A 14,540-nucleotide genomic window follows, 5' to 3' on the forward strand; every position below is an offset into this window, starting at 1 on the left:
TATTATTTTTCTATGCTATGCTATCTCCCAGGTTTTCCACCTTCAATCCATCCAGGAAGCTGCAGCTAGGCTCATCTTCCTCACTCGTTGCTGTTCTTCTTTGCAAATCCCTTCACTAGCTCCCTATCTGGTTCAGAATTCAGTTCAAGCTCTTTACCCTCATTTACCTTTAAAAAAACATCTCCCCCATATCTCTGAACTTGTCTGGAGGTACACCCCCACCTGGCCACTCTGCTCTGCCTCTCTGACCTATGTCTATCTTCACCTGTCATTACTTTCTCCAATTCCCACCTCCATGACCCGCTGTCTGTATAATCTAGGATTAAGGTTAGGGTTAGGGTTAGGATTTGGGTTGGAATTAGGGTTAGGGTTAGGATTAGGGTTAGAATTAGGGTTAGGATTAGGATTAGGGTTAGGATTAGGGTTAGGATTAGGGTTAGGATTTGGGTTAGAATTAGGGTTAGGATTAGGATTAGGATTAGGGTTAGAATTAGGGTTAGGATTAGGGTTAGGATTAGGGTTAGAATTAGGGTTAGAATTAGGGTTAGGGTTAGAATTAGGGTTAGGATTAGGGTTAGGATTAGTAAATATACTCCTAGGTCTGTTCTTCAGGTAAAACCTCCAACTAACTATAGAGGCCAAGAGACAGCTTGTCCAGTTTTAGGGTTAGGATTAAGGTTAGGATTAGGATTTGGGTTAGAATTAGGGTTAGGATTAGGGTTAGGATTAGGGTTAGGATTAGGATTAGGGTTAGGATTAGGATCAGGGTTAGAATTAGGGTCAGGATTAGGGTTAGGATTAGGGTTAGGGTTAGAATTAGGATTAGGGTTAGGATTAGTAAATATACTCCTAGGTCTGTTCTTCAGGTAAAACCACCAACTAACTATAGAGGCCAAGAGACAGCTTGTCCAGTCTATGTTATTTTCCTTAAATTACTATATACAAATTTCAGCATCGCAGCTCAGACACGTGAGGCCTGATTGAAGTCTGAATGCAATTTGCCCATAATTTACATGTTTAAATTTTGTGCATAGTTCTGTCAAATCAAAACGTATCTTAAGATATATTACGATTTTAATAGGGTTGGAGATACGCTCTGTATAAAAAGTACTTGGCGCACGTAGACACACATAACAGAATGAAGTATAAGCACACACATATGTACAATAATTTCATATTCAAAACACACAAAGCTTTTATCATAAAAACATAAAACACACTGCTAACAATATAATAAATAAAAATCAAATATAATCATTATTTTATTTATTATTTTATTTTCATAAGAGGTGGTATGGTAAAATATGTCTTTATATCATCTCTGCCAGTCTCAGAAAAAAAACAAATCCAGGAACCAAAGTGGAGGATCGAGGAAGGGGAGAGAATGTGGGATCAAGGTCACGTCTGGTTGAATAATAGCAGAGCAAGTGATTTATCTGAATTACAAGGTGTAGGGCCTCCAGATTACACAGAGTATTTAAGGGGAGTACTTATCAGTGACATTCCAGAGAATAGTTCAGTCTGGCATTCAGACTAGTTGGCCAAGGATAATACACAGATGTTTTCAGAAGAGAGTTAAACATAGTATATAGGGTGGGAGCTGATTATCTAGGTGACCTGGGGTTGTTTGACTATTAATAAAATGGAAACAAACGGTTTATATTCTGTCTTGTCATAATTAGGGCTTCAATCTGTATTTAAGACATTTGTTAAGTTGGTTTAATAAAAGTTTGAAAATGATGGTAACGTACCTGCTGTACACCCTGGTACTCAGATACTACTCAAATGGTACTCAAAGTGGTCTATGTATTACTGAACTTAATTCCCTGAAAACAAAAGCTTGATCCCATCTGGATATTATAATATAAAAATGGAAAACACCCTGTAGATGGCGCTCCGAGCGTCAGGCGCAAAGAAAACAGCTATTGCAACGCAGAAGGGTAGACAATAAAAATTGTTGTAGTGCTATAATGCTCAAATTAATGTCATATAATAAATAGCCCATGATGGGAACAATGTTAAAACCATAAACAAAAATAATACCATTTGGGCCAGGTGCTTAGACTCCCGGATTAGGGGGAGATCTGCGGGACTCCTGAGTGAGCAGGCAGTTCTCTGACATTGGTGCTTACCTGTCTGCAAGATGGTCAGAGACGTCCTGTGATGGCACAAACCCCACAACTCCTATGTCAGTGAAAACTGAGGGCCAGATTTCGAGCTGCTGCTGTGGTGCTACATGCCATTCATTTACTGAATATTTACCAAAAATCATGAGAACAGAGGAAACAAAATTGAGAGGATCAAATTTTGCAGGGGAACAGGTGAATTCCCAGAGATACAATCTGCTTTTACTCTGCAGTTCCACAGAATGGCATTTCACAGTGTATTTGTAAATTCCACATTCCATGGAGTTTATAGCCTATAAATATGGCTGGGATAATGCTGGTGCCTGTTCATTCCGCTGCGTTGTGTGGTTGGTTTATAATAAGGGACGGAACCAAAAAAGTTTGGCGGAAATTGTATGTGAAACACTTAATATGTATAACATACGGCAATACATAGAACATGCAGCAATATATAGAATGTGCAGCAATATATAGAACATACAGCAATATATAGAGCACACAGCAATATATAGAATGTGCAGCAATATATAGAACACACAGCAATATATAGAACATACAGCAGCAATATATAGAATGTGCAGCAATATATAGAACACACAGCAATATATAGAAGATGCAGCAATATATAGAACGTGCAGTAATATATAGAACGAGCAGCAATATATAGAACATGCAGCAATATATAGAACACGCAGCAATATATAGAACACGCAGTAATATGTAGAACACACTGCAATATATAGAACGTACAGCAATATATAGAACACACAGCAATATATAGAACACACAGCAATATATAGAACGTGCAGCAATATATAGAACGTGCAGCAATATCTAGAATGTGCAGCAATATATAGAACGTGCAGCAATATATAGAACGAGCAGCAATATATAGAACATGCAGCAATATATAGAATGTGCAGCAATATATAGAACATGCAGCAATATATAGAATGTGCAGCAATATATAGAACGTGCAGCAATATATAGAACGAGCAGCAATATATAGAACATGCAGCAATATATAGAATGTGCAGCAATATATAGAACATGCAGCAATATATATAACATGCAGCAATATATAGAATGTGCAGCAATATATAAAACATGCAGCAATATATAGAATGTGCAGCAATATATAGAACATGCAGCAATATATAGAATGTGCAGCAATATATAGAACATGCAGCAATATATAGAACACGCAGCAATATATAGAATGTGCAGCAATATATAGAATGTGCAGCAATATATACAACATGCAGCAATATATACAACATGCAGCAATATATAGAACACGCAGCAATATATAGAACGTGCAGCAATATATAGAACATGCAGCAATATATAAAATGTGCAGCAATATATAGAACGAGCAGCAATATATAGAACGTGCAGCAATATATAGAACGTGCAGCAATATATAGAAGTGCAGCAATATATAGAACACGTAGCAATATATAGAACACGCAGCAATATATAGAACGTGCAGCAATATATAGAACACGCAGCAATATATAGAACATACAGCAATATATAGAACACGCAGCAATATATAGAACATGCAGCAATATATAGAACATGCAGCAATATATAGAACACGTAGCAATATATAGAACGTGCAGCAATATATAGAACGTGCAGCAATATATAGAAGTGCAGCAATATATAGAACACGTAGCAATATATAGAACACGCAGCAATATATAGAACGTGCAGCAATATATAGAACACGCAGCGATATACAGAACATACAGCAATATATAGAACACGCAGCAATATATAGAACATGCAGCAATATATAGAACACGTAGCAATATATAGAACATGCAGCAATATATAGAACGTGCAGCAATATATAGAACGTGCAGCAATATATAGAACGTGCAGCAATATATAGAACACGCAGCAATATATAGAACGCGCAGCAATATATAGAACACGCAGCAATATATAGAGCACGCAGCAATATATAGAACGCGCAGCAATATATAGAACACGCAGCAATATATAGAGCACGCAGCAAAATATAGAGTGCTGGGCTGGCGTCATGGAAGAACAAAGTGAGTTTCATACACTCTGTGCTGACATGAAGGAATATGGGTTTTCTCAGTGTAAACCATATGAGCTATGAGCTATGAGAGTTGAGGTGAACCAAGTTTGCCCCAGTGATGTATATATCCTGGCAGGAATCCAGTCTCCTCCGTACACAACCTGCCCAGAGCACTGGTCTATCTCATCTTATATCTTCTCCAGCAGATTTACTTGCACGATATAATGCTCAGAATCCCGGGTCCAGGACAACGTCCAAAGCACATAAGTCTATCAGTGTGTAATTTAGCTGTTTACATGATAAAGAGCAATGCTTTACATTTACAGGCCTTTCATTGTAGTTTTTCTCTTATAACTGATGTAGGTTATTACGTTTGTAATATCACAGATGTTGTTGGTGTATATATCAGGGCTAAATCACTTCACATTACATTTTCTAACTCTTACTCTCATTCAGAGTAAGTCCTTGATCATCATAACTTCACCATCACATTTTCAACTCTTTTTCAAATCCCTTCAAATACTCTTTTCTCCATCCGTGACTTCTTCAGTCATTCCGATACCAATCTACGAATAACACTAGATTCTAAACACGTTTCAGATTCAATCCGTGTCCCAATGACCCGACGCGTTTTGCATACTTGCCAACTTTTTCTTTCTCCCCTCCAGGAGATTCCGGAGGTTAGGTGAAATGCGACTTCAGAGGGGGATGGAGTACCACAAATAGCGTAATTATGGCACGAATCACGTGATTCGCCGCGCATGAGATGTGAAAGAATGGCCTGTTCTACCCGGAATTTGGTAGTCTCCCGGACTTTCCGGGAGAGTTTGCTAGTATCCCGGACTTTCCCGGGAGAGTTTGCTAATATGATGTTTTGTCAGAATAATTCAGCTTCCTCAGCAGTTAGCGATGACCAATTATGTGTTCGATGGTATAAAGGGGAGAGGGATAATTGCCAATCAGCTGATAATGATTAAGGAATTAAGTGGGATATAATTGGCCAGTGGTAATCACTATTCCGATTGTGCTAATACTGACACTTACTATAGCGACAGAAAAATTACGAACACTATCAGGCCGACATTAAAGAAATACAGTTACCATCAAACAAAGTGTTTGGTGTAATGTAAGGCTGAGGCAGGTTAGAAAATAACCTGCGTTCAGACGAATGATTCAATTTGGGCTTTTACTACTTCGCAATCTTCCTAAACATGGTGACATATTACTATATAGATGAATTGAGTTCAAAATCAATATTAAGATCTGTGTTAATATTTTCAATTTATAGATGTACTTTTATTTCTGATGGATTTATGGCTCATTTGTTAAATCACTTGTGTGGGTGGGGGGAGGGGGGGTGCACACTTTTTTGTAACGTTTATTAAATTCTATGTTATACTCTGCACAGCTCCGTGCTGATGATCATCTGATTTCAATGTATTTTTTTTTTTTTACACCGCAATTTCAATGCACGAATTTCAAGCGGCCCAAACGCCACAATCGTGATACCGGGAACAGGTTTGCCTTCATGAAAACTGGTGCACAGGAAAGAGATGTTGTAAATCAACAATAAGATGTTTTAAAAAACTATTAGAGTGTGATTGGTTGCTATAGGCTACTGCACTCCGGGACGACAGGTGCCCTCTAAGCGCCCTAGGTAGTGCCAGGCACATCGTCTCGTGCGCCACACTCTCCCCCCTCCCGATAGGTGCTTCCCTGTCCCGCCTCACCTCTTCCCTTGTGTGGAGCAAAGGCAGAATACTATGTTTTCCTCTTGGGAGTGTTCTTGGGAGTGTGGCGCTGAGCTGTGATGTCATAGCGCAGTCCCGCACACCCAGCCCATTACCAACACAGAAGCAGTCAATTTTGACCACCTCACAGGTCACAATATTATTTACATACACTTTCGGACAAAGACAGCAGTGACCTGGCTGGATGGTAAGTGACAGAGCAATGACATAAACACACGGCAGTTCCTAGCACATCTAGGACACATTGGCACACAGCAGTGGCAGAAAAGACAAATGTGGGTCTGCCCTCCCTCCCATCCCCCGCTATGTTGGATCTTGTGGGCAGCACAGTGGCCTAGTGGTTAGCACTTCTGCTTCACAGCACTGGGGTCATGAGTTTGATTCCCGACCATGGCCTTATCTGTGTGGAGTTTGTATGTTCTCCCTGTGTTTGCGTGGGTTTCCTCCGGGTGCTCCGGTTTCCTCCCACACTCCAAAAACATACTGGTAGGTTAATTGGCTGCTATCAAAAAAAATTGACCCTAGTGTCTGTGTGTCTCTCTGTCTGTCTGTTTCTGTGTGTGTGTGTGTGTGTGTGTCTATATTAGGGAATTTAGACTGTAAGCTCCAATGGGGCAGGGACTGATGTGAATGAGTTCTCTGTACAGCGCTGCGGAATTAGTGGCACTATATAAATAAATAAATGACGATGATGATGATGATCATCTTAAAAATAAATTCAAAACTCTCGAGATCCGACGACGTCACAATGATGTTTTGCCTCGTTTTCAATCCCGAGGGCGCGCAACAGTACCGACCGGGCTCCGTACTCAGATCCCTAAGTTCGGGTGTGTTCGGTTCTCGAGGAAGCGAGCCTGAGCATTTCTACAATAAAGACACTAAATAGGTAACATTATGTCAATCATTCAGTGGTTCAGGCGCCCCCCTAAAACCATACCTCCCGACTGTCCCGTTTTCAGCGGAACGTTAACAGCTCTGAGGAGGGCAAGGAGGAAATTGTGAAATCTGTGCAGTGATACAATCTGTTAAATATCTGCAAAATGCAGCAGCGGGATATTTAAAAAAATAAATAAATAATGCAGTATGTTTAGACATAAAAAGGTTCTAGTAAAAGCCAAAATATTCTAAATGCAGAATGAACCAGAAATGTATGAAAGCAGAACACAGATTTTCATATATGGGGTATAAATCTCTAAAATCTCATACGCGAACCCATTTGGTGAATACGTTTGCATCCATTCCTAAGGCAATTTCATTATTTGAATTAAGGTTATAAGGTGACACCTAGTGGTAACTCATTGACATAACTTCAGCATAGATCTTGCAAGAGCAACTTCATCTGTTATGGAACCAAAAGTTCCATAAGATTCTGGCACTTGTAGTTCCACAACAGACACATCATGGTCAATAAAGCAGTCTTCCTTTCAATATTTCATCTTTTAGCCTCAAGGCAGCATTCCAGGGTTACTTACAATTTTTTCTAGAGATGCTCAGGCTCGGTTTTTCCGAAAAGCGAACCCCCCCGAACATCGCCAATCTCGGCTCGGTACTTTCCCACTTCCTTGGATCTGAATTGAGGCAAAACGTCATCGTTGTGTCATCGTACCTCACGGGTCTTGGATTCCATAAGTATTTCCCTCCCCAGGAGATCCAGTGCCATTGCTCACACAGAAACAGGGGTAGCAGTGTTCTTGCCACTCTCCAGTCTCCAGTGACATTGCTCAGTGCCATTGCTCATACAGAAACAGGAGGGGTAGCAGTGTTCTTGTTACTTGACAAAAATTGACTGGAAATGACTGGAAATTAATGTTATTGAGGTTAATAATAATGGAGGAACAAAAAAAAGAGCCAAATTATGTGATTTTAGCATTTATTAGCAATTTTTTTTAAAAAAACAAACAAACCAATACTACAGATCTAAAACCAAAACCAATACACGAGAGAGTGTAAGCTCTGTGCCCCATCAGCTTTAATTTTGTCTACCTTGTATGTCCCTGTCTTATTAATCATAAGTAACACCTGCTCCAGAGCATTTAGGCCACGCCCCCAGTGACTGCAAGTACAGGGTCACTGGGAGAGAAGTAGGTGGGGCCAATCGGCGGGGTGTTAAAGCGCCCAGTAGCGCTCTTTGGGGATTATGTGTGGACCAGAATCTATGAAGTCTAGGGGAAGCAGCGTTACAACCAGGATACCGGGCCACAGGAGAGGAGGATATGAGAGCACGACTATGGAGCGTTGCCTATCTAGTGGGGCAATAGAACCTTGTTTTTTCCTTTTTCTTAAATGGACCTCAGAGGTGACAGGAATCAGTGCTCGGCCTAGGGCTTTAATGGGACACATTTTGAACCTTCAAAACACACTTTATGTGGAAAGGCACAATAATAATGTAAAACAAAAATACTCATAAGTTGGATAGTGACATATAAAATAAAAACATTTTATGGTGGATTCAATTCAGACTGAGGTAACTCCGGAGCGTCCGGAGACACCTCACGCGATGTTGAAAAATGAGCAGAGAGTGCTACCGTAATGTGAACAACCCAACATCGCCAGCAATTGAATCTCACCCTATGTCCCTCACTCTTACTAATTTAAGAATAGTTGCCTACTATCCTGTGGGAGATACTTGAATTAGAGGAAGTCTTCCAGACTCCCAAGAGAGCAGACAATTCTTTTCAAGTGCAAAGAGATGCTCACTGACCCCCGTGGACTGGTTTCGGTTTTGGATCTGGATTAGCTTCGTGTTTTGGTTTTGGTTTTGGCAAAACCGCCCTTGTGTGTTTTGCTATTGGATTTTTTAGAAAAAATCCTAAAATATGCCAAAATCACATATTTTTGCTCTTTTTTTGTTCCTACATTATTATTAACCTCAATAACACTAATTTCAAGTAATTTGCAGTCAATTTTGACCTCACAGGTCACAATATTATTTTCATACACTTTCGGACAAATACTGCAGCGACCTGGCTGGATGGTAAGCGACAGAGCAATGACACAAACACAGGGCAGTTCCTAGCACATCTAGGACACATTGGCACACAGCAGTGGCAGAAAAGATAAATGGGTGCCCGCTCTCCCTCCCACCCCTCGCTATGTTGGATCTTAGAAAGGATTCCCAAACTCCCGAGATCCTGGATCCGACGACGTCACAATGACGTTTTGCCTCGTTTTCAATTCTGAAGGCGCTAGACAGTACCAAGCCGGCTCGGTACTCGGATCCCCTGAGTTCGGCTATGTTCGGTTCTCGAGGAACCGAGCGTGAGCATCTCTAGTTGCAACCTACGATTTCCGAGAGGGAACGAGGATGGGATACAGTGCGGGTGTGCCAATCGCGTGCACACGCAGAAGTAGCCGATTCAAGCTCTGCGCATCTGTAAGCTACTTGTGTTTTATCCATGTGTCTCATGTCAGTGTGGTGTTTGCTCCAGCTCAAGGTCTATGTCTAAGTGCTGTGTATACATGCTATAACTTTAGTGACTTTATATTCCACATAGGTATTGGACGTATCCTGCAGTGTCTTTTGTAGTAGAGCTGAGCGGACTTATAACCGTATTCATCACTGTACATATCTTCACATCCGCTCCTTGTTGAACTCAGGCGTATGTGTACTCGAATTAGGTGCGTTTTAAATCAATCGCACATTACGCTCAGTATGTGTGCCTTAATGATTTAAGTCCCAGAAGAGGAACGGCGCTGAAGTCCCAAATAAATAGTTGAACAATCAAAAGGAAAAAAAAGATTAAACCATCCAGAAGTTTGTGAGAATCTAGGTGTAGTAAGTTCTTATTAATTGGTCACGGTTCTTTCTTTATATTCTTTTTGATTGTCTCCATAAATATTTTTTGAAGAGTCTCTCAAAATAAAATAAAAACAGAATACGTTGCCAAATTAATTGGTTATGCACTCAAAGGCGTTCAAATATCTTCTGATGTGGTGAGTGAGCAATATCCACACCCAAGTGAAAAAATGAAAATTAACCAATGAAAAGGGACCAAGTTTGTTCGAAGATGAGATTGTCCTCAGGGAGAACAAATATATATAATAGTGTAGTATTGTAGAGATAATCACTAAAACATGTGAGTACCTGCCAAATTTGCACTCACACCAACCAAGGAGAAGATCGGCGTGTAGAGAGTAATTTAAGTCGAACTCTTTGTCTTCAGACTTGGTTTATTCATATTAGTAGTGTAAGTTATTGCTACATGTCACTGGTCACTCGCCACATCACAAGATACTTGAATGCTTTTTTAAAGAGTGTATAATAAAGTAATTTGAGTTTGGCAACCTATTCTGTTTTTCTTTTATTTTAAGATACTGTTCAAGTTGTTTTGAGAAAGAAGATGAAGACAGAACTGTGAATCGTTAATAGGAACTTGCTACACCAAGATTCTCACAGACTTCTTGATCGTTGAATTTTTTTCTTTTTGGTTTTTCGGGACAAAACCAGAGAAGAAATAAGGTGTGTCTCATATTATATATGGTACCAGCTGCATGGCAATATAAATGCCCATATATGGATACAAAACAAAAAGACAGTTGTTGTCAGCGCTTATCCTTACCACTGCATATCTGTGTGTATCTAGCAAAATGAAAACATGAGGTATTGGTTCATATTTTGATCAAAACATTTAAGCCTGCATTTCCTTTTGGTTTTTCAACCTCTTCTTTTCCTATCTCTCCTCTGTATCTCCGGGAAATGAGGTAGAAAAAGGTATGAATGTGATACATAAAGAAGGCTTTATTATACAGTATTCAAGGTGTAAAAAAAAGATTGGAATACATGAATGGGAGATCATTATAATAGGTTGCATTATGGAGCCATACTGTCCAATCTTTTAAAAAGCAAAATCTTGCAAAATTAATTTTATAGGGACAAAAAACAGGGTGTAGGTGTCAGTAACAAAACATTGTGGGTGAGATGACGGGGCAGCACAGTGGCCTAGTGGTTAGCACTTCTGCCTCACAGCACTGGGGTCATGAGTTCAATTCTCGACCATGGTCTTATCTGTGTGGAGTTTGCATGTTCTTCCCGTGTTTGCGTGGGTTTCCTCCGGGTGCTCCGGTTTCCTCCCACACTCCAAAAACATACTGGTAGGTTAATTGGCTGCTATCAAAATTTACCATAGTCGCTCCCTCCGCCTGTCTGTGCATGAGTGTGTGTCTATATTAGGGAATTTAGACTGTAAGCTCCAATGGGGCAGGGACTGATGTGAATGAGTTCTCTGTACAGCGCTGCGGAATTAGTGGCGCTATATAAATAAATGATGATGATGATAAGGAAATCTTATGCTGTGAGAGCAGACTTCGTTCCAGTGACCCATGTGAAAATAAGTAACCATACCAGGGGAGGGCTGGCAATTTTTAACCCGGGGGGGCATGACCTGACTCAGCAGCCTATTTTAATGGGAAAAAAATACAGGCAGCCCAAGATAGCCCATGATGCCCCCCTGCCCCCCATGCATAGAATCCCTGGACCATGCATAGAATCCTGTGAATAAAGGCTTGATCAATTATTCTCTGCAGAAGATGACCTTGTACCAGCTGTTCATCTTTTACAACTGGATGACGCTAAGATGGGAGAGACTGAACCCCAGGTAGGTGATCGCCATAAGGGCATCACCAGGTTGGTGTCACAAGGGAGACACTATTGCAAAACAATGATGCAAACAGGATACAAACATTTCAACTGAATGAAAAAAACTGTCTAGTACATGTTGTCCACATGGATATTAAGAACGGTGGGAAGTTTTCTGTACCTTACGAAAGGGGCTTCCAGATGGGCTTAACCATAACTAATGGTGCCCAGTAGCCAAATTTCATCACAGCTTGGTTGTACACAGACTGTAGTATCTGTGCTGTGGAGGGTACACATGTGTGGCGCATAAGGATGGCTGGAAGGAATGGGGTTTAATTTTATACATTTGCAGTTCTTACAATGTGGACATGGAGGCACTGATTCATTAAGACATGCAAAGCAAAGGAGTAAATGTACACTTTGTAAAAAACCATATTGCATTGGAGGGGAAGGTGAATTTAAAATGTGGGGACAGATTTATAGTTAGGGTAGGGCATGTCCTGGATTAACTTTAGAAAAAATATAAAGCTATCACGTATTTATGTGCTACACAAAAAAGATTTACGAGGCTGCAGTTACCTTGGAGCACCTGAAGGTGGCAGTCCAGACTGGTGAATATCTACTTGCGTTTATTTGAAAAAAGAACTTTGCATCATGTTTACCTGGAAACTATGTATCCTATTTATCATTGCGAGCCCCATCACGGAGATAAGTCTTATTTTTTTTAAATTAGTTAGCGCAGTGATGTGATAGCAGGAATCTCCCATAGAAGGGAGCAGAATGATGAGCGTAGATTCCTACCTTAATGGCTGCCAATATTCGCAGCCAGACGTCGCGATGATGTCTGCATGGCACATCGGCAGAAATTGAATCTCCCCCTATGACCAGTTTTCATACACTTGCGCCTGTCTGTTTCAAATAAGAATGCGCTTAGAGTTATATTAATTATCAGATTTTGTTACCGTGCTTTTTCGTGGTTGTGCTCTCATCACTGCAGAGACCAGGCAAACAGCATGATTAGCACAATGCACATACAAATGGAGAGTAACAGTGATGCTGAGTCATCGTTACTCAGGTATGAGCAGTAGCAAACGCAGGATTTCTAGAGAGGACTTTCCCCACCACGCCGTCAGTGGGTGGGACCAACATACATGGGGGCGGGACTATAATTTTAGACAGTGGTTCACTAACTCTTCCTATCCTCATCATATACACAGGCAATGCTGCCTGCACTACTGTTAGGGGCACACAGCTCTCCCTGTTCGAGCAGAGCCGGCTGAAGCGGGACCTACCTCCCAACTGTCCCTACAGTCGGGACAAAGTCCGGGCTGAATGTGTCAATCCCCAAACTCAGTACTGACCCACCAGAATCAGGAGAGTGGGCAGACTGTCCTGCTCTCTCCTACCTGTTCTTGCTGCTTTCACTACTTGTTGCTGCTGCTCGTGTTCTAAGCTCAGTTGCTGCTTTTCTGGAACCTGGAATGTTGGGTCCCTGTTTGGAAAAAGGACAGGTACATGATATAGAAATCCCAGCAATGAGTGAACACAGTTGGCCTTCCTCCCCCAAAACAGCCCGATATTAAACCTAAAGCACCCATGTTTAATAATTAGGCCTCCCAGCAACCAAACCTGACAGTAAATTAATGGCATTGTGCTTTAATAAAAAGACTCATTTCCCCCCAAACAACACCAACATTAAATTAATTGTATTTATATTTAATAAATAAACCTATTTCCTCCCAAATATTAAATACTTAGCTTTCACTTTTAAGAAATAGCTCTCCTTCTCCCCAAACTCATCCACACATTCAATTAATGCCACTCAAACCACCCCAGCACTGAATGAATAGTTATATCATCCCTTCCTTAATAGGTCCACCATAATCCCATTATTAAATTAAATATCCCCAACCTTCACCCCACCAATAAATTAAAAGCTCCCACTTTCACCCTGCTATGAAATTAATATTTCACAATCCACCCACATCACATAAAATACCCCCATACACTTACATTAAAATCCCTTCTTCCACCTCCCCCACCCGTACATTAAAAGTACCTCCAAGCTAGGCTCCATTTTTAAAACAGGTTCACCACACGGACATGAGATCACTTTTAGCACAGGTTCACCACACTGACATGAGGACACTTTTAGCACAGGTTCACCACACTGACATGAGAACACTATTAGCACAGGTTCACCACACTGACATGAGAACACTTTTAGCACAGGTTCACCACACTGACATGAGGACACTTTTAGCACAGGTTCACCACACTGACATGAGAACACTTTTAGCACAGGTTCACCACACTGACATGAGAACACTATTAGCACAGGTTCACCACACTGACATGAGAACACTATTAGCACAGGTTCACCACACTGACATGAGGACACTTTTAGCACAGGTTCACCACACTGACATGAGAACACTATTAGCACAGGTTCACCACACTGACATGAGAACACTTTTAGCACAGGTTCACCACACTGACATGAGGACACTTTTAGCACAGGTTCACCACACTGACATGAGAACACTTTTAGCACAGGTTCACCACACTGACATGAGCACACTATTAGCACAGGTTCACCACACTGACATGAGAACACTATTAGCACAGGTTCACCACACTGACATGAGAACACTATTAGCACAGGTTCACCACACTGACATGAGAACACTATTAGCACAGGTTCACCACACTGACATGAGAACACTATTAGCACAGGTTCACCACACTGACATGAGAACACTATTAGCACAGGTTCACCACAATGACATGAGAACACTATTAGCACAGGTTCACCACAATGACATGAGAACGCTATTAGCACAGGTTCACCACACTGACATGAGAACACTTTTCACACAGGTTCACCACACTGACATGAGAACACTTTTAGCACAGATTCACCACAATGACATGAGGACACTCTTAGCACAGGTTCACCACACTGACATGAGGACACTATTAGCACAGGTTCACCACACTGACATGAGAACACTATTAGCACAGGTTCACCACAC

This window comes from Mixophyes fleayi, chromosome 11, assembly GCF_038048845.1.
Source record: "Mixophyes fleayi isolate aMixFle1 chromosome 11, aMixFle1.hap1, whole genome shotgun sequence".
Classification (NCBI taxonomy): Eukaryota; Metazoa; Chordata; class Amphibia; order Anura; family Limnodynastidae; genus Mixophyes; species Mixophyes fleayi.